The sequence below is a fragment of the Lolium rigidum genome, chromosome 3 (genome assembly GCF_022539505.1).
Source record: "Lolium rigidum isolate FL_2022 chromosome 3, APGP_CSIRO_Lrig_0.1, whole genome shotgun sequence".
Lineage (NCBI taxonomy): Eukaryota > Viridiplantae > Streptophyta > Magnoliopsida > Poales > Poaceae > Lolium > Lolium rigidum.
In genome coordinates, this window is record NC_061510.1 from 351,525,184 (window position 1) to 351,549,302 (window position 24,119).

General features: G+C 48.1%; 2 long non-coding RNA genes across 4 annotated transcripts; both read left to right on the forward strand.

The window, feature by feature from the left end:
• Positions 1–15,847: 15,847 nt before the first annotated feature.
• Positions 15,848–17,503, forward strand: LOC124704063. 3 transcript variants are annotated; one of them, XR_007003455.1, is made up of 4 exons: positions 15,848–16,207; positions 16,270–16,571; positions 16,659–17,110; positions 17,256–17,503. It is a non-coding gene; the product is annotated as an uncharacterized LOC124704063 (long non-coding RNA). The 3 variants fall into 3 exon arrangements; XR_007003456.1 differs by having other exon boundaries at positions 16,279–16,571; positions 17,200–17,503; XR_007003454.1 differs by having other exon boundaries at positions 16,279–16,571.
• Positions 17,504–17,854: 351 nt separating this feature from the next.
• Positions 17,855–18,391, forward strand: LOC124704065. The gene is made up of 2 exons (XR_007003457.1): positions 17,855–17,985; positions 18,078–18,391. It is a non-coding gene; the product is annotated as an uncharacterized LOC124704065 (long non-coding RNA).
• The last annotated feature ends 5,728 nt before the right edge of the window (positions 18,392–24,119 follow it).

Sequence of the window (24,119 nt, forward strand, 5' to 3'; positions counted from 1 at the left end):
GAACCTTTCTGTGTCAACTGCAAGACGTCTGGGCACCTCTCGGCGATGTGCGCCGCTTTCTCCAGGGCCCTGGCGCCATTCTGGGCAGGCTTCGGGGGCGGCCGCCAAGGCTTCATGTGCTGTGAGGTTCCCCAGGAAGAGCTCCACCAACCTACGGCTAACTCCGCCACAGTGATCATTGAACAAGGAAGCCTGACAGCTGAAGAAGTGGAAGAGGAGTTCAAGGATCTGGTTGATGAAACCTGGGATTGGCAAGTCCGTCAGATCAGTGCTTCGGACTTCGCTGTGGTGTTCCCGTCCAAGGAGAGTTTGAGGATCGCCATCCGCGGGGGAGGCCTGACCCTTCCGTCCAGCAAACTCAAAGCAATCATCACCATGCAAGTTGGGGACCCGCTGGCGTCGGAGACTCTGGTGGAAACTTGGATCCGCCTGATCGGCGTCCCCCCTCCTCTGAGACATGCCGACCGTCTTCTCCTCTGCACGCGGGAGCTGGGCCGCCCAATTGGAGTGGATATGGATTCCCTCGCGCACCCCTCGGCCCCAATCCGCATGTCAGTGGGTTGCCAAGCTCCAGTTCAGCTACAAGACTACATCACCCCGTTCGTTAACATGCAAGGCTACCGCATCGAATTGAGCGTGAAGACCTCGCGGCTGCGGAATCACCACCTCATGCCCCTCCCCCGGCCCCTGCTAGAGGGGGAGATGATGACAAGGACGAAGACAATGAAGAAACAGACGAGGACCGTTGGGACGGCTACAGAGGCAGGCACCGCAAGAACGACAAGGAAGTGTCCTCAGCCCCGGCGGGAGGGGCTGGGGGCCCAGGTCGCAAGTCGTGCGCTCGGGCAACGCTCGCGCCAACCGTGCAGGTTACAGCACCCTCCTCCAACGTGCAGCTGCCCGCCTCAGTCTTCTCCCAGTATGGCACCAACCTAACGGAGACAGGAGATATCTTCCCGTTGATGGCCAAGATCATGCACGGCGCAGCTGAGCGGCCACCGCCACGGACACCGTCCGACTCGGTGGATACCGACACCTTACAGGCCTCCTTATCTATCATCCGCGACACACCCGAAGATCCTTTGGTCGCGGATCATAGCGACCCGACCCCCGGCAAAGCTATGTCTCTATCTCGAGCCGACAGGGAAGAGGCAGGTCTTGAGAATACTCCACGCAGGCTTCCAAGGAGCAGCTGAACCGTGACGAGTGAGAAGAGGAGCAAAAGCAACCATGACAGGCCCTCACGGCGTCTGATGTTGGAAGCGGCCGAAGCGGCCGAGAAGACCTTGACCGGCGAAGTGGAGATGGTGGACCAGAACTCGCCCGTGAACTCAACAGTGTGCACCCCACAGCTTCACCTGGCCCCTGCTATCTCGCGCCACCCCACGGTGCGACAACTGCTGCTCGAGGACTCTCCCATCCCGGCCCTTGGCGCGACCGTGGCCCGCGCTCCGCGATCCAAGGCTGTTCCTGCTCAAGCGGACCGCAAGAGTGCGCGTGGAAAGGGCCTCACAGACGGCCCGGTCCTGGAACGCGCAATCCGCTACACCGCCGACAAGAACGCGTCGTCCAGGCCTTCGACGGACAAGACTGCAGCAACTTCTCCACCAGCCCCGCAGATTCTAGGTACGTCTTCTCTTAACGAGTTTACTGCTTTCCAAGATTCTTCCGTTGAACACCTTCTACAAGTGGCCAAAGATAGCTGTATCCTGTTCAAATCGGTCGACAAGTCTCCAGCTCAGCTAGTGGCCCTTCTTCAAGCAAAGGAGCTTGCACAAGCAGAACTTGCCGCCGCACGGAAAAGGTGGAGGAAGAGGAGTTGAAGCGCAAGAATGAGGAAGAGCTGAAGGGCAGCTCACTCGCCGCAGCTTCGATCGCGCCTTTGCGAGAGAGTCCAAGGGGGACTCCTCGGCAAGGACGAGAGAAAGCCGTTTGTGCGCCTATCAGACCGAAGCGTTCTAGAGCGATGGCCAGACCAACCCCAATGGGCTCACGCCCTCTCACCCGCCGAGCACGGGCTCAACAGCAGGTGCCCCAATGAGGGTCCTCTTTTGGAATATCCGAGGGTTCGGCAGGAAGGGGCGCCGAACCCTCCTCAAGGATTACTTGCGCCTTCACCGGATTGATGTTGTGCTGCTCCAAGAAACCATCAAGCAGGATTTTTCGGACGCCGAGCTCAGGAGCCTTGAAATTGGGGACAAGTTCTTCTGGGATTGGCTTCCCGCTTCGGGACATTCGGGTGGGATGCTCATCGGTGTTCGCGACAGCATGTTTGAGGTGGGCGCGATCAGCCGCGGACAGTTTTTCCTTAGTGTTGCGGTTCTACATAGGGTGTCGAACCGTACTATGGATATCATTGGCGTGTATGGCCCGGCTGACCACGGCCGCTCAAGGGAGTTCCTTCAAGAATTATCGGCCAAGATCGCCACTTCAACCAGACCCCTGCTCCTGGGAGGTGACTTCAACCTTATTAGGGCGGCAGAAGACAAAAACAACTCCAACCTGAACTGGACGTTAATCGACCTCTTCAACGACAACATTGCTTCCTGGGGCCTTAGAGAGATCCCTCGCACCGGGCGAGGTTCACTTGGACTAACCGCCGGCTAACCCGATCCGCTCAGCCCTCGACAGAGTGTTCGTTTCGCCCAATTTCGAAGCTATCTTCCCCTTATGCTCGCTAGCGGCGAAACCGATCCGGGTTCGGATCATACCCCACTGGTTTTTGACACAGGGGAAGGGTTCCCTGTCCGTAACAACCGCTTCTTCTTTGAGTCGGCATGGCTTGAACGACCGGAGTTCAGGTCGATTGTGCATAATGAGTGGGCAAATCTCAGTAACAAAGTCGGAGGCCGAGACATCCTAGACTGGTGGAATTTCATGAGCGCGGGGCTCAGACAACATCTCAGAGGCTGGAGTCACAATCTGGGACGTGACTCCAAAGAATCAAAGGCGGCGCTGCTCGCCCAAATCACCCAGTTGGACGCCCAAGCTGATGCCGCTGGTTTGGATGAGGAGGGGTGGGCAGCCAGATATCATTTGGAGGAACAACTGCTCCACCTCTATAGGGTAGAGGAGGAATACTGGAAGCAAAGAGGCAGAACCAACTGGACTCTGCATGGGGATGCAAACACTGCCTATTTTCATGCTGTGGCGAATGGGCGCCGGCGTAAATGCCACATCTCTATGCTTAATACTGAGCAGGGGCCAATCACGGACCAGAGATTGATCCAACAACACATCTATGCCTTCTATCGGGAGCTGCTAGGCACCACGGCTGCGAGGAGCTGCGGGTTAGCTCCAGACACCTGGGCGGGTGGACAAAGGGTGTCACAAGCTGAGAAAGATAGATTGGCCCTCACCTTCTCTGAGGAAGAGCTGGAGGACATTGTCAAGGATATGAAAACGAACACTGCCCCTGGGCCGGACGGCCTGCCTGTGATTTTCTACAAGACCTTCTGGCCCCTGGTTAGGCGAGGTATCCTACACATTCTCAATGACTTTGTGCTGGGGCGCATCGACATTGCACGCCTCAATTTCGGGATCCTCTCGCTTATCCCCAAGGTCCCGGGCGCGGACCAAATCACCCAATTCAGACCCATTGCTCTCATCAACGTCATCTTCAAGATTGTTTCCAAGGCATATGCAGCTCGCCTTGATCCGGTGGCCAACAGAATCATCAGCGCTAACCAGACAGCTTTCATAAAAGGCGAAACATCCTGGATGGTCCCCTAGCGCTCATTGAAATCATCCACGAGCTGAAATCCAAAAAGCTGGGGGAATTCTCCTTAAGCTTGACTTTGAGAAGGCCTATGACCGGGTTAATTGGGATTTCCTGGCGGAGGTTCTCGAGCTAAGGGGTTCGAGCAAGGGTACATCCACCGTATAACTCAGCTCGGTCAGTGGAGGCCAAACAGCGATTTCTATCAATGGGGTGGCTGGTCCATTCTTTAGGAACAAGCGCGGAGTGCGGCAAGGGGACCCACTATCCCCGCTATTGTTCAACTTCATTGGCGAGGCTCTCTCCGCTATCCTTTCGCGCGCGGGAGGGCAGGGACATATCCATGGGGTCGTCCCGCACCTTATTCCAGGGGGAATCTCGCATCTACAATACGCTGACGACACCCTTATTCTTATCCAAAACACGGATGAAGACGTGGCGAATCTCAAATTCCTTCTCATGTGCTTTGAAGACATGTCCGGGCTAAAGATAAATTACCACAAAAGTGAAGTTATCGTCATGGGCCAACAGAGGCGAGGAGCAGACCGGAATCGCCAACAAAACTGAATTGCAAACTGGGGGCTTTTCCCTTCATCTATCTTGGACTTCCTATCTCGGATCGTAAGCTGACGCTTGAACAGTGGTTCTTCCTTGTGAGAAAGCTTGCCACCAAAGTAGAACCCTGGCTGGGGAAATTGCTGTCCTCGGGGGGACGGCTCATCCTCACCAACGCCTGTCTTGACAACCTGCCTATGTATGCGATGGGGCTCTTTCTCTTGCAGGATGGGATTCATGCAAGATTTGACTCCCACCGCTCAAAGTTCTATTGGGAAGGGGCGGGCCCGAAGCGTAAATACCACATGGTCAATTGGCCTACCGTCTGTCGCCCCAAAGAAGTCGGGGGCCTCGGCCTTCTTAATACCAAGAAAATGAACCTAGCTCTCCTCCTCAAATGGGTGTGGAGGATGTATCAGGGCGAAGACAGTATTTGGGCCAAGTTAATCTCTGCCAAGTACCAGGACGCAGACGACATTTTCAGTGGCACAGGGCATGGAGGCTCTCAATTCTGGAAGAGCCTTCACAAAGTGAAGCACCTTTTTAAGTTAGGGGCTAGGCACCTGGTGCGGGATGGGGCTCGCACCAGCTTCTGGCGCGATTGGTGGATCGACTCTGGTCCTCTGATGGACAAATTCCCGCTCCTCTTTGCTATCTGCGATAACGAGGCGATCTCGGTTGCCGTGGCCCTGGAAGGGGAGGGACCGAGCATCCGTTTTCGCAGATCCCTAGACCAAGAAGGTAACAGACAATGGAGGGAGTTATGTGCTTTGGTCGACACAATCCAACTCTGCCAGGGCAAAGACCAGGTTCGTTGGCACCTTGAAAAATCCGGCATCTTCTCAGTCAAGTCCCTCTACTTCAAGCTTTCTCAAGGATCGACGGTTGCGCACTTCAAAGACATGTGGGAGGCCAAGGTGCCGCTTAAGATCAAAATTTTCTCATGGCAACTGGCCTTGGATAAACTCCCTCCAACTTGCAAATCGCTACCCGTCATGGCCCGTCTCAGGGAGGGTGTGCCCTGTGTGGCGAGCCGGAGGACGCTTCACACATTTTCTTCACCTGCTCCACCGCTCTATTTGCTTGGGCAGTGCTCCGCCAGTTACTAGGGTGTAACTGGAGACCTGCTAATTTCCCACAATTCCACGCTATTCTTGCTAGCTTTTCGGGTTATACCCGTCATATCCTTTGGGCACTTTTTCTTGCTCAATCGTGGGCCCTTTGGACGACGCGCAACAAGTTAACGATTGAGAGAAAAGTGATCTCACACCCTGCTGACATTATTTTTAAAACTATCATATTCTTGCAGCTTTGGAGGCCCAAGTCCAAGGACAGGGAAAGCGAAGGCCTAAGCTGGATGGAGCGAGAGCTAAGGGAGCTGTACGCATCCATGAAGCCTAGAGACTGATGGCCTTGCTGGACTTTGCGCCTCACCACTCGACTTGCTGGATCCGGCGACGGGCGCCGCCTTCGTTCCACCCCCTTTTGAGTTCTAGTTCCTTATGCTACTCTTTGGCGAAGCTGTATGCCGCAGCATAGTTGTAATCCTTAAACCTTTTGTGTTTCCTTGGCTTTATTAAGTTAAAGCTGGGCAATAAAGTTGCCTTTGATCTAAAAAAAAAAGGGGTTACGCCGGCGACGTAGTACGATGATAGCGGAAAGCGCGGTGGAGCTGGTGTCCCTGCTGGCTCCCGTGCTCGTCGTCCTGGGCGTCGCTGCGGTGGTCGCGTCGGCGTCCGCGGGCGGAGGCGTGCGCGAGGTCGAGGCGCAGGTGGACGCGCAGGCGAGGGAGTGGGCGCAGGTCGTGTTCGGCTCCTCGGAGGACGCCGACCAGCTCGTGGATGGTGCCCGCGGCCGTGCCGACTCTCAATGGCGCGTGGAGGGGCTGACCTAGTAGAGTTGTGCACGACGCACGGTACACACGCCGCTGCTCTAGCTGTGCGAATGGACGCGTGTGTGTATCTAGCATTCATCTGCTCGTGTACGAGACAACATATAACAGATTCCGTATTAGCGTATACTACATATAGTTGCAACTTGCAAGTGCCGGGTAGTCGGGTTTCAGCCTGTGGGTGCAGATGTTAAGAGCATCTCCACTCGTCCCCCCGAACAGGTCCCCGGCGAGCGTTTTTTCCATCCGGACGGCGTAATTCGGTCCAGTCGCGCCCCCGGTTCCTCGTTTTCGTCCGGATTTGGGCCTAAATCCATCCGGCGATCCCACGCCATCCCCGGCCCCCGGGAGCGCTAGGGGACTCCGGACGAAACGAAAGCGCGCGAAACGGCGAGGCAACTTCCCGCGCATCTGGTGGCCCCAACTTGTCGGCGAGAGAAACCGATCGTCGTCCTCATCGCATCGTCTTCCGCGCGCTGTAAAAAACTGCCGCCGGTCTGCATTCGCCGGCCACGCGGCGAGTTAATGTCGTTGTCTTCCGCGCACGCATCGTCTTCCGCGCGCACTAAAGGCTGCCGCCGGTCAGCTCGCCGCGGACGCGTCGCATTCCACGCGGCATTTAATCCCCGCGCCAGCCACGCCTATATACGCCGGTCCGATCACCGCGAGGCGTACCCCGTGCTCCACTCTCCCTCCACTCTCCCTCTACTCCCAAGATGGCGTTCTACGACGACGATGACGCAGCCAACAACGGCTTCCCCCGCCGGTCGCTCCACGCGTGGGAGGGGCACCTCCTCCACCAGGCGGGGTACCCCTGCCCGCCGGACACGAGGCCTCCCGGAGGCGGCTGGCGGCTAAGTGCTGGCGGCGTTCCAATCCCGCCGCCGCCGCGGGGCCATGCCCTCGACGTCGCCATCGAGGAGGCGAGGATGACGATGACCGACGAGGAGCGCGCCGAGCCACGCCACCACCCCGACAACTACACGGCGTGGAACTCCTACTTCCTCCGGCGGTGGGAGCGGGAGCCGGCGGCCTACGACGGCCCGCCGCCTCCGCTGCGCGCAACAACGCCGTGGGCCGCCGGACGGTGGTGGAGCGCGCCGGAAGGACGGCCGGCGAACGTCCTCGCGCACATCGAGGGCGGCAACTTCCCGGTGCTCACGATGCCCCCTCCATCGGCATCGAGGGCATCGGCGAGCCGCCGTCGGGGAAGCGTCTGGCAGCCACGGCGCATGGCTGCCAGCTCGTCGTCTTCCGGATCGGCGTCAAGGTCATCCTTGGCGCCGGTGAAGAGGAGGAGGCGACGTCGCCTTCGACGCCGGTGCGCGTCAAGAAGGAGCCGGCGTCTACGCCGGCGACCGAGGGCGCAGCGGCGGCGCCCTCGTCATCCGCGAACAGCCTTCCGCGCCGCGAGCGGCCGGAAGAAGACGAAGAAAGAGGCCGCCGCAAGCCAGCTCGCCGAGGAGGAGGCGAAGCGCGCGGAGGACGCCGCGATGGCGGAGGCGATCGCCGGGTCGCTGCACGACATGGAGGAGGAGAAGCGCGCGGACGACGCCGCACCGGACCGGGCGAGGCGCGGCCTGGGAGCGCGAGGAGGCGGAGCAGCCGGCGGCGGCTGCTGGACCCGGCCGCCGCACGCCAACTCGCCGCCCGCGCCGCTCCAGCCGCCAACGACGATCTCGCGCGGTACCGCCGTCCTGCGACACCTCCATCCGGCGTCGCTGTCCCCGTCGTCGACCTCGAGTCCTCCGACGACGGCCGGGTACAAGCCGTCCCCGGGGTGGGGAGACGCCGGCCGGGCGGCAGCGAGCCGGGCCGCGCGGCCGAAGGCCAACGACGACGGCTCCGACGACGACGGCGGCGACTACACGGTGTTCTACCGCCATTTCGGCATGTAGAGCGCCGTGTTTTAAAATTAGCGTTTGCATTCCCCTAGCCGAATTCGAAATATAGTCGGACTCGGCCTCTATGTATGAACTCCTCCCGTAATGTAATAAATATCATTAAATTTAGTCTATATTCACCCGTTATTAGCCGTAGTTTGTCAAGTTTCCGTTTTTTAAATTCGCATCGTCGACTTCGCCTGGGCACGCGGCTGGGAAACTACTACTCCCCACGCCAAATCTTCCTCCAATCCGGACGAAAATTTCGCCGGATTTGGGCGTGGGGAGCGCCAACGAGTGGGGATGCTCTAAGCAGGCAAATTTCATTGTTGCAAGTGTTGGGAATAGTGAGCAGGTAGGAGTAGTTTTTACTGTTGTTGTTAGAGCAAGAACAATAGTGTAACCGACAGCCGGCTATAACAATTTGCCACATCATCTATAGTCAATTTATAGCTAGCATGTACAATAGTAAGCTATAAAAGTCTAGTAATTTTATAATATATGACCCACCTTTTAGTCTCACATAGTGCCTAGAAGTACGTGCTAGAGCTGGCTATTAGATAAGAGCTCACTTCTCTTTTCTCTCGTAATCTCTCTCCTCCAACTAAGCAAACTTATAATATTTTATCTCTTATAGCCAGCTGACTGTACCTTATTGTACTTGCTCTAAGGCTTAGTCAGCTGACTACAAGTATTAATATAACATATTTGTGTTTACTTGGAGGACAGAGAATGCAAGAGCTAGCTCTAGCACGTGCTTCTAGGCAAGTTGTGTGAATGAAAGGCGAGTCATTAATTGATAAAATAGTACATTTTTATAGCCAACTATTGTATTTATTGGCTATATATTGGCTATAGATGACATGACACCTTACTTATAGCCAATAGCCGACTATACTATTGGAGTTACTCTTAGAGCAAGTACAATAAGTCCTAGTCAGCTGGCTACAAGGATTAAAATAGTATATTTGTGTCTAGTTGGAGGAGAGAGAAGAGGAGAGAGAGTGTAAATGGGCTCTTATGCAAGAGCTAGCTCTAGCACGTGCTCCTAGTCAAGTTGTGTGAATGAAAGATGGGTCCTCCATTAAAAAATAGTACATCTTTATAGCCAACTATTATACTTGTTGATTATGTGTTGACTATAGATGACATGACATCTTGCTTATAGCTAACAACAGGCTATACTATTGGAGTTGCAGAGCAACACGGCGCGTACATGTGTAACATCTCAGCCTTTCCTATGTCGATGACATTTTATCGGGGCCGTCGGCACAGGGAAAGCTCCCGGCAGGCCAGCAGCGTCGCCTTTGGCACAGGTAGTTGTGCTGACGGCCACCGTCAGCATAAATTGTGTCGTCGGCATAACACTGTCGACGGCCGCCGTTGGCGCAACACTTGAGGATGATGTTTTAGTGTCTACTACATCTGAGGAGAATGTCACTGATATAGGTACTGATTTGGAGCTACAACCAACACGTTTGTGAGTCTACTCCTTTGTTGGTTCCTTCATGTGATTTGATTTGCACACATACTTCAGCACCATGTGATAGATTGTAAATTTCAAATTTTGATCATGTGGTACTGATTACACATAAGGAAGTACTTGCTAGAATACCACCTTCTGATATTGTGTATTATATCATGTTAGATGAACCTATAAATATGCAATGTGTTATGGATAAGATTGGTGAAATTTCATGCTCGAATTCTAGCACATTGCCTATAGTTTTACTTTCAATCTCATTGGTGACTATAGCATGGATGAGGTGGATACATTCATGGAATATGATGATTGTACATGTTTGAGATTGAAAGAAATATTAAGTCTAATTGAGCATTATTATAAGGTGAATTTTCCTGGTTGAAAATAATGCTTTGATTTACGAGAACTTTATACTACCTAAGTCCCTGCACTTAGGTATGATCAGATTCGATGGAGAAACAAGCATTGCACGAGAAGGAGAGGGGCAACTGCAAGAGGAGTTGGACGTGAAGACAACTCATGGATGAGAGAGAGAGAGAGAGAGAGAGAGAGAGAGAGAGAGAGGCCACATGAGGAAGTCACTAACGGCACTGTCGTGCCTAGCGGCACTGCCGGCCAGCCAATTCGGGCCTGCGATCGAGCCAATTTGGTCGAACCCACTCTGGGTCGATTTGTATCAGGTGAAGTAGAATTCTGTTTTAGTCCTGGTCGTCCCAACTCCTATTAGTCCAGGGATATCCCAAATTAGGTTTAGACCATGTTTTTATTAAACCATAGTTTCATACTTGATTGCTACACATTCATCTCAAATTATCCACACCTATTCGCATCGATTTGATGTGTGTGCTACTGTAAGTTTGTGTGATTTGTTGTTTTATTGGGAATTGGAAGATTGCATCACCGCTTTGTGGTCGGCGGCTACGTGCGCAAGTGTGTGACGTTGCGAATATCTATAGGATTGAGAGTTGTTGCATTGGCATCTAGTATCAATCGAGAGAGTTCTACAGCGACATACAAGTTATCTCCATCAACATTCAGCACCATCCACCTCGCTTACTGAGCAGATCGGGTACCCCTTATCACCGTATGTCTTTCATCTCAGTCACACATACAGGTTGCAGCATCGGTCAACCGACCACCTCCCTCACATCATAGTAGGATCCTCTTGCACTTCTCTTAGACGTCATCGCGAGCTCCAACTTCCAGTGAACAACCACGACACAACCCCCACAGCTAGCGAAGCTTAAATTGGGTTCGATCAGCCGTGATGCCCCCTCTAGATCCTTAACTAGGGACCTCTGGCACACCAACTCTAGGACTTATGTTGCTCATCAAGGCCTCTGTCATGCACCTTTGCTCCTCCACCACGACTCTATATAACACTGCTGAATTGCCTCGCCGTCATGTGCTGCGTGCTTATTATCTTGCCTTCATGCGAAGGAACCCAAGAGTTAGCGTTTACCCTACCCCCAGCTTTTTGACTGCCCGGTTCAGCTGCCACTACTAGCACCAGCAGCGACTCGGGGACATGGACTATTTTTCTACGTTAAAGTTTAGAGCCTCCAGGACCACTCGTGCGAGCGACCTAGGAGAGAACCGTTATCGCGAGTGACAACAGTCGGTACTCATCTTGGACTACGCCTGAATCACAACCCAACTGAGGCGCCCGTATCCCCAAAGCGTAACTGGTGACATCAAGCTGGCCTCCATGCCCTAACATGATTACCGAAATAGTGTGCATAATGCTCTTGCAAAGATGATGCACCTTCTGACATCGTCGCTAGGGCCCCTATTGGGAAAACTTTTTCACCTAGCGAGCTGCACAACACTACCACACAAATCGCCCATATGGAAAAGGTCTGGCTACACCAAAAGCCAATACTGCCTTCTCAAGTCTGATCTCTCATGAACCGGTGGAGAGGATGAGCTCTCCTCCGATGCCTCCAAGAAGAATAAGGCGGACATAAATAAAATCTATCGTCGGCAGGGAGGGCCTCTACACAAACCTGGTCAGTGGGTGCAACGTACCACACACCCTAGGCCGAGCCTGGGCCAGCCCATTAGATTTAGACTTTTAGTATTCGTTCGGGTATGGTTCCGTTGTTTGGTCTTCCTAAACTATTCGCTCAGTCTTCCTTCTATAGTTGTGCACCATTTTCAAAATCTCTAGTCTCGAAAAATGTTTAAATTCAAAAATGTTGAAATGTTTTTCAAAGCCTCTTTTTAAAGTGAATATTTTAAAATCAGAACATTTTCAAAGTTGAATATTTTTCGAAATATGAACAATTTTTCAAAAAATTGAAAATTTTCTATATTTGAATATTTTTTGAGATTGAATATTATTCAAAATCTAAAATTCTTCGAAATTTTAAATTTTTAAAATTTGAATTTTTTAAGTTTGACTTTTTTCGAAATTGAACATTTCTCAAAAATTGACCATTTTCCAAAATAGAACATTTTTAGAGTTTGAATACTTTTTCCAGTATTTTGAATCTGATTTTTTTAACAACAATTAAGCATTTTTTAAAATCTGCACAATTTTTAGTTTAAACACATTTCTCGAATACTAAAAAAATATCAGAGAAGAAAAGTGAAAAGGAAAACAAAGTAACGAAAACGAAAAAAACAAAGCGGGAACGGCTACATGGGCCAAGCCCAAGCGCACGTAGGTGGTGTGCGGTGGTTGGTCTGCACCTACCCTGGTCGGTGTATATGGATCACCTCGCCGACAATGGCACTACATATAAGGTTTTCACCTAGAACATACGATTCCACCAAACTGAGCTCCTTGCCTTCCTTGGGATGGCGGTCCAACCACAGGAATAGAACATAACAACCTTTCGTCGCCATGACAACTGTCATTAGCACCAAAATGCATTTTTCTAGCGTAGACCAGCCCGACCAGAGCCTCACCTGCCACCAAAAGACATGAAACCAATGCGCCAGTCAAAGTGGACTAGCTACCAACCACTCCGCCGGAACCCCTCATATGGCCACCAAATACAACCGTAGCATGAGGACGGCTAGATCTGGAGCGCAATCGCAAGCAAGGCAGCCGTAGCAAAATCCGTGCACTAGGGACAAGCGAAGACAACCGTCGTAGCTGCACAACCTCCACCAGTTACATTAGAAACTATTGTATGTTAGATTGAAGCAACCAGACACGCATTAGAAGTTTTAGTACTCACTCTAATCCAAATTAATTCTCTTGTCGTGGATTTAAGAGAAATGTTAACTAAATTTGTCTCATTTTAAGATAAGTGAATAAGAATATCTTTGGAGAAAAAAGAAAGAAAGCTAAGCACAACTCCTGCCACTTTCTTATTAGTAAGTCACATGGGGAGATGCACTAGTAGAAAAAGGGCTTTTAGTCTGCGTTCACAACGAGCTTTAGTCCCGGTTGTGCAACCGGACTAAATGGTCGCGACTAAAGCCCTCTCCCTTTAGTCCCGGTTTCTTACGAACTGGGACTAAAGGTCCGTCCGCACGGGTTCTGTGCGCCGGGCGAAAATATCTCCAGATTTTGTAATTTTTTTTATTTTTATTTTTTTCACTCCATTTTTTTTGTCGTGGATTTAAGAGAAATTAATTCTCTTGTCGTGGATTTAAGAGAAATGTTAACTAAATTTGTCTCATTTTAAGATAAGTGAATAAGAATATCTTTGGAGAAAAAAGAAAGAAAGCTAAGCACAACTCCTGCCACTTTCTTATTAGTAAGTCACATGGAGAGATGCACTAGTAGAAAAAGGGCCTTTAGTCCTGGTTCACAATGGGCTTTAGTCCCGGTTGTGCAACCGGGACTAAATGGTCGCGACTAAGGGCCCCCTTTAGTCCCGGTTGCTTACGAACTGGGACTAAAGGTCCGTCCGCACGGGTTCTGTGCACCGGGCGAAAATATCTCTAGATTTTGTAATTTTTCTTTATTTTTATTTTTTTCACTCCATTTTTTTTCTATTTTTTCAGAATTTCTATTATTACCGTTATTTGCATAGTTCAGTCTATATCTCTAACTACACTTATCTCAAATTACTTACTCGTGGTCACACTTCCCGCTCGGTCACCCATCCTCCCACACTAGCACGTTTAACTTCCAAGTTCCATTCCGTTCCGAATCCAAGTGCTTCGCGCGCATGTATATGATACTAGTATCATATCAATCCTATTAACATGTTGGTCGATGTCACATTTTTTTATTGCTTGAATTTCAAATAATTCTTTTAATAAATAAAAGTAATGATGTAATAATAATCTTGAATAAATAAATAAACATTAACTTTTTAATTTGTATTATTTTTAAATTTTTAATTTTTTTATTTTTTTTAATTTTTTTTGGCAAACCTAAAAATTTGAAAATCTAAAAATTGGGTAAAAGTAATAGTAATCTTTATGCAGGATGCAATTATTAAATTTATTTTTAAAAAAATGAAAATATAAAATCCGTAATTTATAGCAAAAACTAAAATCTTCCTGCTTTCATATTTTCATTTGGAATTTTGAGAATCTAAAAATTGGCTAACCGGGTAAACGATTTTTTTGATATATTATACGTTTTTTTCGACGTCGTATGCAAAAGTTATTGCGGTTTTACCATTTTTCAAAACTTTTTTGCAAAAAAAAGTGAAAATTCAAATTTGTTAATTATTCCTAATAGTAGGTTGCATAACATAAAAGAATCTGAAAACATTTTATTTTTTGAATCTGAAAGCACCGTCGGGTAGTGACTTCCATATTCCCTAACGTGTCCACATGGCAACTTGGCATTGGATTGTGCTAGCAAATGTTGCGCCATATTAGGGTCCTTTATTTAACTTTAGACTTTAATAGTTGGACCGAACTAGCTAGCGGTGCCGCATATATAATACTACTAGTTCCATGTGGCGGGTGCTAAACAAGGTAAGTACAGCGGAGTCCGCACGAACCGAGCGAAAAGACACGATAAACGAAAAGTTGTGCAAGCAATCGAAGACCGACAAGCTTAGCAGGAGTAGCACCATAGAAGTGCATTCATTGAATTGAAATAGAAAAAATAACACACGAGGTGCGGGTGGGTGAACTTTGACCTCCGGTGTGGGTGAACTTTTCTATCCAGATGTCTTCCATTCTCAATGCTCGTCATTACAATACAAGTGCAAACAGATAAGCAAAACAACGACTTCGCAAATCTATTTGTTCTTATATCTCATTAGTATCTTGTGAACTGCATGTGATGACTTTTTGTGTGTAAGATGGTGAAGGTGATGCGAGGGTTGAAGGAGAGGCGTGTATTATATGTAGACGGGCACGATCTATGGAGTTATGAAATGACTAGAAGGTACATTGGTATTCGTGACTTAAAGATACTAGCAATGAGGGGCGCGGCGGCACGCCGCGCCATATGGCTGATTGGTAGTTGTTGTTGGCGGAGGCAGGGCAATATAACATGCAAGACTATCATGATATATATTTATAAGTATGTAAATGTAATGAAGCGGGGCGTATTTTTGTTTATTTTGTTGGCTGCCCCTCTCTCGTGATCTATGTACAGGTGAAAGCTACAACCCAAAGGAACATTTCCTTCTGTCAAAGCATCTAAGTTGTTGAAATATATTCTCGTGAGGAAGAAGAAGATTTTTCTTACGTGAGGAAGAAGAATTATATTGTCGTGTGGAAGAAATGATTTGTGACATTGCAAAACAGGGAAGCCAACATATCAATTATGTTCCACTGTATAATGAAATGTCCTATTGTCGACTGGGGATGTCAATGTTTATTGTGGTGTATAAGTAAAACATGTTAGTTGAAAGCGGACTTAATCAGTTGCGGCGTCGACTGAAGATATCCCGAGCAATAGCTAGAAACATGTTTGACTGATTTGGGAATGGAGAACCGCTAGTTATGTTCATCTTTATTTACTGTTATAATACTTTGGCATCCGTGTGTGTACAAAGAAAAAATGCCACAACAAACTTGCAGAGCAAATAAGAATAATTTCCCGAATTGCTTTAACAGTTCGTCCGTGTTACAACTTCGTTGTTAAGAGACAACTTCGTTCTCTTTTGCATTAACCCTTTCATGCAATCTTTTAAGAGCGAAGCGTGAGGAAATCTCTTTGTGGAAGCCTGCAAGGATCTGATCCACTAAGTACATTTTATTGTACAAACATAGCATTGAGAACAAGCAAGTGCGTGTGCACTTGCCCTATCTCACAGCCTCCCACGATAGCTACTTTGGATTTTCTTTCCTTCTTTGCTAATTTTTTTTGCCGCAGAAAATTGTACTGATTGATCTGTACTGCAGTTGTACTGCGCAAGAGCCAGAGCACTCAGGTCGTACTTCACGTGAGCAAGGGGGAAAAGAACGCCGAACCTTTCCTATCCTCTGAGCCTCTCCCTCTCCCTCCTGACCCCTAATTTCTCTCCCTCTCAATCTGCCTGGAGGCAGAGAGCCGGCAGCAGCATAGGCTACCTGGACTAGCGGCGGCGAACGGGAAGCAGTGCCACGACGACAAGGTCAAGAACTCCAGCGGCCACCTCCCCCACCGCAGGGAAAAGGAGATCAAGCGGATATGGATCCCCTTTTCCTCGCCTCAGCGTCGGCCAGGAGAAGGACGGCCTGTATCTCCAGATGTCCCGCCTCAACGTCATGGAGGCCGGCCTGCTGATGCCGCTCTCCTTCCGTGTCGGGGACGACGCATGCCGGTGAGTAGCGGCGATTGAGTACTCCTTGGCGTCACGTCCGTTCTAATTTGTACTGTTGTTAGTGGCTACAGGTCGTCACCTCACGCGCTTCTCTGCCCCACACCGCCGCCGGCTCTTGTTCTGACTCCTCTGTTGCGCCGCCTCCTCTGCGCCAGCACCGGGCATCATCTTCTTTCCCACTGTGGTCGCCTCAGCAGCAGCTGCAGCCGGAGGTCGTCGAGGGGGGAGGCGAACGAACAAGCAAGGCTACCGCCTCGAGATATACAATGGGGTTCTCGCCCGCCTACGCGTCGACGCCGCCATCCCGGCGGAGCTATTGCTGGTCTTCTAGGACATGCTCTGGGGTACTTTCGCCACCCGCTCGGTGAGTTCCTCCTCCCCAACCTACCGATTCTTGCACACTGTACTGCCAGCGTCGCCGCTCATGCTTGTTTGTTGCCCGTGCTCGCAGGTACACACTGGATGTGAACGTGGTGAGTGCAGAGGACGTGGTGACGCACCACCAGCTGCTCGAGGTCGAAAAAGGAGAAGAATATGTTAGTGTGGTTCCAGTAATATTCAACCTTTTGTCATGAATATATTGATGGGATGTTATCTAGAACCTTCGCAGTATGAGGTGCATCACTAACCTCTGAAGCATAGCTTGTTTCGGTTATATATGACTTGAAGATCTGACTAGCCCGCCGTCCATCACACACCAAGAGGTCTCATGAACAACCTATGTCCCCTCTGTGTTATGCAAGTTATGTGAGATATCAGTATTCAAGCTAGATTGTTTGCTAAAGGATGGTTTAACCTTTCGATGAGTATGCAAAATTGACGAATTTATTCATACAGATGGAGCTCATTGCAAAATTAAAGCGTCCTTACATTGTGGAATAGAAATACTCTTGGGTGGTGAAGGTGAGCATCGTACTTGCTTCTTCTATATATGCATATTGGCAGAGTCCAAATAATAATATTTTCTCTTGTGTCGTCCCTTCATGTTTCAGTGATCCAGTTGAAGGATTTGTATGATCCTGAATGAATTCTTTTTTGGTGTTATCAGGGTGCTATGTGTGCTTTTGTGACCGGCTACTGCAGGGGAGGAGACATCTATGTAGCTTGTGAAGTAAGCTCTCAGTTGTATTTGAACCGTAATGAAATTGTGGTTATTTTTGCTTCATTGTATAGATTAGAGGCCATTAAAAGGTCTAACGCCCAACCACTTCCTAGAAGAGGTGGTTAGTTTGTCTGTAATATGTGATGTTCCTGCAATTTCTGATTATTGAAAACTTTGACTCCTTGTTGTGTCCACTTTCTGCGAGCAGAAACTCTGTGTATGCTTTGTGCAGCTCCTAATAGAACTTGACTACTTGCATGCTAATCATGTCCTGCTATACCCATAACCTTTATTTGTATCCTACTGAAAAAGCAGTTTAGCAGCCGGTTAATCACCATGTATTGTATTGTATTGTATTGTACTGTTTTCGATGTTTAAATATATTTCTTATTTCTTACAAAGGACAAAAATATATTGCTTGGTAAGTATGCTCTGTAATATCAATGAGAAAAATACATGGACTATGAACTACTTAAAATTGCTGATGACAATATCTTCTGTTTGGAATTTTGTTGTCTGAAATAGATGATTCGGGCTGGTTAAATTTTGGCTTTATGCTCTTCTTGCTCTACTCTTAGGTGTTTTTCGTTCTAAGTTTAGGAACTCCCGGTTAAATGTTGCCTTGAACTTCTTGTGGATATTTCATATGGTTCCAAGTCCAAAATATGGTCGCTAGGTAGGTATTCCTTTCTAATATTCAGTTGTGTGTCTTATGACTCTTATCTCAGTGTCGAACTGTTATAATGGCTAAATATCTGCAATCTTCAGGCTACTAGATCTTTGATATGGCTGCACTGAAGCTTGCATTCAAAGTATTTGTAAGTAACTATGCTGGCATGCTCTTTTAGTTATAGCTCCTTGTCAACTTACTAGATTTTACCCAGTTTGAGTTTGGCAGCTCCTTCAAAGCAAATGGCTTGTAAGAATTACTTATGTAACCTCATTTAGTTTCTATTCACATGATGATGCTTGTAATACCTTGGTCGTCTACATTACTCCTGCCATGGCAATATCTTGCATTTTGTGAGATTTCATTGTGGAATAAACATAAATCGATTCTAATGCCATTCTCCATGAAACCCTTTTATGGAACTGCATACAACCAATCTTAATAACTTTAGTAGGCAATTTTGTTATATCTGAGAGAAGTAAGTTTACGAAATTCCAGCCGTGTTATTCTCTGAAATTTATAGCATGTATACTCTGTATAAAAGTACTGCTATCCATGTGCAAGACACGCATGCATTCCGGTTTCCCCAGTGATGTGCTTCATCTATCACTGCTACGAGGAGCTATGAAAGGCCTATTTCATTAGGATTACAACAGCAAGATATGTATATATGCAAGACAAGATTAGTTCAAAACTTAGTCCAGCTATCCTTCTAAGTTTTTTTTATGCAAGCATGTTTTGTCTAGGTCATGCTTGAAGTCATCGTTTACTAGATTAGATAAAAGATTGGCCAGGCATTTTTCATGATTTTATTGCCAATGTAAAGTGATAAGTCTACTCATGGCATTGGCTTCTTTTCAAAACTGAATGTATTGTGCCGTTTTGGGCCAGAACACAACTCTGAAGAGTTTAGTGTGCAATCAGAGTTGTAAAATAAGGAAAGTAAACATGGATCTGCTCCTATTAATTGTTTGTCAGATCAAGCGTATTTTACTTTCAATCTTTCATCCGGTGGAATTGGAACGCACAACTCCGGCGAGGAGGCGCCCCAAGGGGCGCCCCAACCACTAGTAGTAGTAATCACTGAGAAACAAAGGAGGATAAGTATACACAGATACATAATACTATACCATGTAGGAAGTGGCCATGCTTGGCAGTGGCAGACATACTAATAATATCACATATTAATTTTTTAGTAAAAGGGTTTTGTCAGACCATGTAAAGATTGTGTTACATTGAGATCAGTATATTTTATATCTTTCATTTAGATGAGCTTGACCTGATAAAGTCAAAACTCAAGACAACCGTCGGCACTTTAGTCGCGGTTGGTGTGGCCAACCGCAACTAAAGGGTACCCTTTAGTCGCGGTTGGCCACACCAACCGCGACTAAAAGCCTTTTCGCCCGAATTATAGCGTTTCGCGCGGAAAGGACCTTTAGTCGCGGTTGGCCAGGCCAACCGCGACTAAAGGCCTTTTTTCAAAATTCTTTTCATCTCTAAATATTAAAAATACAATAATATGTAAAAAATTCAGAAAAATAAAACTAATTCATTTCTAAATGTTAAAAATACAAATAATATATCAAAAAATTCTGAAACATAAAACTAATTCATTTCTAAATGTTAAAAATACAAATAATATATCAAAAAATTCAGAAAAATAAAAATAATTCATTTCAAAATCTTAAAAATACAAATAATATATCAAAAAATTCAAAAAAATAAAACTAATTCATTTCAAAATCTTAAAAATACAAATAATATATCAAAAATTCAGAAAAATAAAACTAATTCATTTCAAAATCTCAAAAATACAAATAATATATCAAATAAATTAGAAAAATAAAACTAATTCATTTCAAAATCTTAAAAATACAAATAATATATCAAAAAAATCAGAAAAATAAAACTAATTCATTTCAAAATCTTTGCGCCCCCTCTTCCCACCAGTTCTTCTTGGCCGCCTCTGTCTTCCCGCCCTCTTCCCGCCGCTTCTTCCCGCTCGTCTTTCCCGCTAGTTCTTCCCGGCCGCCTCTGTCTTCCCGCACCCTTTACCACAGGATTTTTTTGATATATTATACGTTTTTTTCGATGTCGTATGCAAAAGTTATTGCGGTTTTACCATTTTTCAAAAAAAATTGCAAAAAAAGTGAAAATTCAAATTTGTTAATTATTCCTAATAGTAGGTTGCATAACATACAAGAATCTGAAAACATTTTATTTTTTGAATTTTCTATCATTTTCTTTTCTATTTTACAGATGTCAAAAAAGGCGATCCACGGTGGAGGTGGGGTGTGAAGGGTGCATGGGGAGGCAAAACCTGGAAAAACCTTTAGTCCCGGTTGGGGACACGAACCGGGACTAAAGGGTACCTTTATTCCCGCTGGTGTCCCCAACCGGGATTAAAGCTTCTGTCCCGGCCGCTGCCCCACCGTAGCCCGATGTCTACGGGTGCTTCTATTCTTGTAGACAGTTGTTGGGCCTCCAAGAGCAGAGGTTTGTAGAACAAGCAGCAAGTTTCCCTTAAGTGGATCACCCAAGGTTTATCGAAATCAGGGAGGAAGAGGTCAAAGATATCCCTCTCATGCAACCCTGCAACCACAAAGCAAGAAGTCTCTTGTGTCCCCAACACACCTAATAGGTGCACTAGTTCGGCGAAGAGATAGTGAAATACGGGTGGTATGAATAAATATAAGCAAGTAGCAATGGCGCCGTGAAAAGTGCTTGCTGGCGTGTGGTTGATGGTGGTAATATTGCAGGAAGTACAGATGCAGTAAAACAGTAAACAAGCAGCGATAGCAGTATTTAGGAACAAGGCCTAGGGATCATACTTTCACTAGTGGACACTCTCAACTTTAATCACATAACAGAATAAATAAATAGATGCTAGACTCTACACTCTCTTGTTGGATGATGAACACCACTAACTGTGTAGGATTACACGAACCCTCAATGCCGGAGTTAACAAGCTCCACAATATTCAATGTTCATATTTAAATAACCTTAGAGTGCATAACGGATCAACATAACCAAACCAAGTACTAACATAGCATGCACACTCGTCACCTTCACACTACGAAAGGAGTCATAGATCACATCAATACCATCATAGCAATAGTTAACTTCATAATCTACAAGAGATCACAATCATAGCCTACGCCAAGTACTACACGATGCACACACTGTCACCATTACACCGTGCAGGAGGAATAAACTACTTTAATAACATCACTAGAGTAGCACACAGATAAATTGTGATACAAAACACTTGCAATCATAAAGAGATATAAATAAGCACTTCACTATGCCATTCATAACATTGAATAAGTATTCTGTGAAATATAGCCTAAGAGACCCACACGGTGCACACACTGTCACCTTTACACACGTGGGACAAGGAGTCTCCGGAGATCACATAAATAAAATCCACTTGACTAGCACAATGACATCTAGATTACAAGCATCATCATATGAATCTCAATCATGTAAGGCAGCTCATGAGATTATTGTATTGAAGCACATAGGAGAGAGATTAACCACATAGCTACCGGTACAGCCCCGAGCCTCGATGGAGAACTACTCCCTCCTCATGGGAGACAGCGAGCGTTGATGAAGATGGCGGTGGTGTCGATGGAGAAGCCTTCCGGGGCACTTCCCGTCCCGGCGGCGTGCCGGAACAGAGACTCCTGTCCCCCAGATCTTGGCTTCGCGATGGCGGCGGCTCTGGAAGGTTTTCTCTGGTTTCGTTGAACGTGGTAGGGTTTTCGCGACGGAGGCTTTAAGTAGGCGGAAGGGCGGAGTCGGAGGCCTGACAGGGGGGGCACACACTAGGGCGGCGCGGGCCCCCCCTTGGCCCGCCGCCTTACTGTGTCGGCGCCTCGTGGCCCCACTTCGTCTCCCCTCCGGTCTTCTGGAAGCTTCGTGCAAAAATAGGACCCTGAGCGTTGATTTCGTCCAATTCCGAGAATATTTCCTTACTAGGATTTCTGAAACCAAAAACAGCAGAAAACAGGAACTGGCCCTTCGGCATCTCGTCAATAGGTTAGTTCCGGAAAACGCATAATAATGACATATAATGTGCATAAAACATGTAGATATCATCAATAATGTGGCATGGAACATAAGAAATTATCGATACGTCGGAGACGTATCAGAGCCCTTTAGTCCCGGTTGACCGAGCATTAGTCTCGGTTCACCAGCAGAACCGGGACTAAAGACCCCATTAGTCCCGGGTCAAACTATTTGGGGACTAATGGGTTGGGATGGAAGGTGTTTTTTCTACTAGTGATGTAAGACTTAATACTACTTTGATCTTAATAAAAGGCCGTGTGCATCATCATGATGCAGAAGCTGGGGTTAAACTCCCCATTTCGAAAAAAATGAGGCTTTGGGTCATATGCGCTAGCACATCCGGCTTCTAACAAATTTGAATTATCCCCGCTTGCTTGGAGTAGATAATTTAGGAAGCAACTTACTACAGTTTAATTTGTTGGAACGAGCCGATCCGACCGGAAACTAGTCCGGATTGAGGCTCTTGTTCATGACTAATATAGTGAGTTATTCGATTTCTTCGTACCCCCAGTGACGCTCCCCAGGACACCGCCGGGGGGCCGATCTCCCTCCTTCCGCCGCCCCTCCCTCCGTTTCTCTCCCTCCGCCGTTGCCGTCGGCGCTGGCCGCGGTGGCGGCGGCCCCGGCGCCAAAGTGCCCGGGGGGTTGTTGGAGGCGGCGACCGGCTGGCGGCTGGGGTGGCGACCTCCGGCTTCGGCGTGCTCCGCGTCTAGGGCGGCGTCCCTAGATGTGCGGCGGCTCCTCCTCCGCGGCCTCCGGCGATGGATGGTGGTGGCGGCGGCTATTGGATCTTGTGCCCGCCGAGATCCATCGTCGGCTTCTGCTAGCGGCGCGAGGAAGGGGGCGGCGATGTGCGGGGCGAGGATGGTGTGGTTGCGGCTTCCGCCGTCCACCGAATTCTCCTTCGTCATCATTGGTCAGCGGATGGCGGCGTGGGGGCCTGTTCGTCTGCTTCGGGTTTGAAGGTGGTGGTCCTAGGGTTCTTCTTCTACAAAGATGAAGACCTACCGGATGCTGATCCTTTTTATCTAGCCGGAATGTTGAGTTTCGGAAGGTTTCGCCGGCGAATGCATCAGCGCATCTTTTGCCTGTAGTTTGTTGGATCGGGTGGTATTTGGTTGCGCGCACTGATACGTCTCCGACGTATCGATAATTTCTTATGTTCTATGCCATATTATTGATGATACCTACATGTTTTATGCACACTTTATGTCATATTCGTGCATTTTCTGGAACTAACCTATTAACAAGATGCCGAAGTGCCAGCTCCTGTTTTCTGCTGTTTTTGGTTTCCGAAATCCTAGTAACGAAATATTCTCGGAATTGGACGAAACGAAGACCCAGGGGCCTATTTTTCCACCGGAGCTTCCGAAGACCGAAGAACATACGAAGTGGGGCCACGAGGTGGCGACACCACGTGGCGGCGCGGCCAAGGGGGCCCGCGCCGCCCTATGGTGTGGCCCCCTCGTCCGGCCCCCGACTCGCCCTTCCGCCTACTTAAAGCCTCCGTCGCGAAACCCCGAGGCGAAAAACCACGATACGGAAAACCTATCGAGACGCCGCCGCCGCCGATCCCATCTCGGGGGATTCGGGAGATCTCCTCCGGCACCCCGCCGGAGAGGGGATTCATCTCCCGGAGGACTCTACACCGCCATGGTCGCCTCCGGAGTGATGAGTGAGTAGTTCACCCCTGGACTATGGGTCCATAGCAGTAGCTAGATGGTTGTCTTCTCCTCATTGTGCTTCATTGTTGGATCTTGTGAGCTGCCTAACATGATCAAGATCATCTATCCGTAATTCTATATGTTGTGTTTGTCGGGATCCGATGGATAGAGAATACCATGTCATGTTAATTATCAAGTTATTACATATGTGTTGTTTATGATCTTGCATGCTCTCCGTTTCTAGTAGAGGCTCGGCCAAGTTTTTACTTTTAACTCCAAGAGGGAGTATTTATGCTCGATAGTGGGTTCATGCCCGCATTGACACTCGGGACGAGTGATGAAAAGTTCTAAGGTTGTGTTGTGCTGTTGCCACTAGGGATAAAACATTGGCGCTATGTTGGAGGA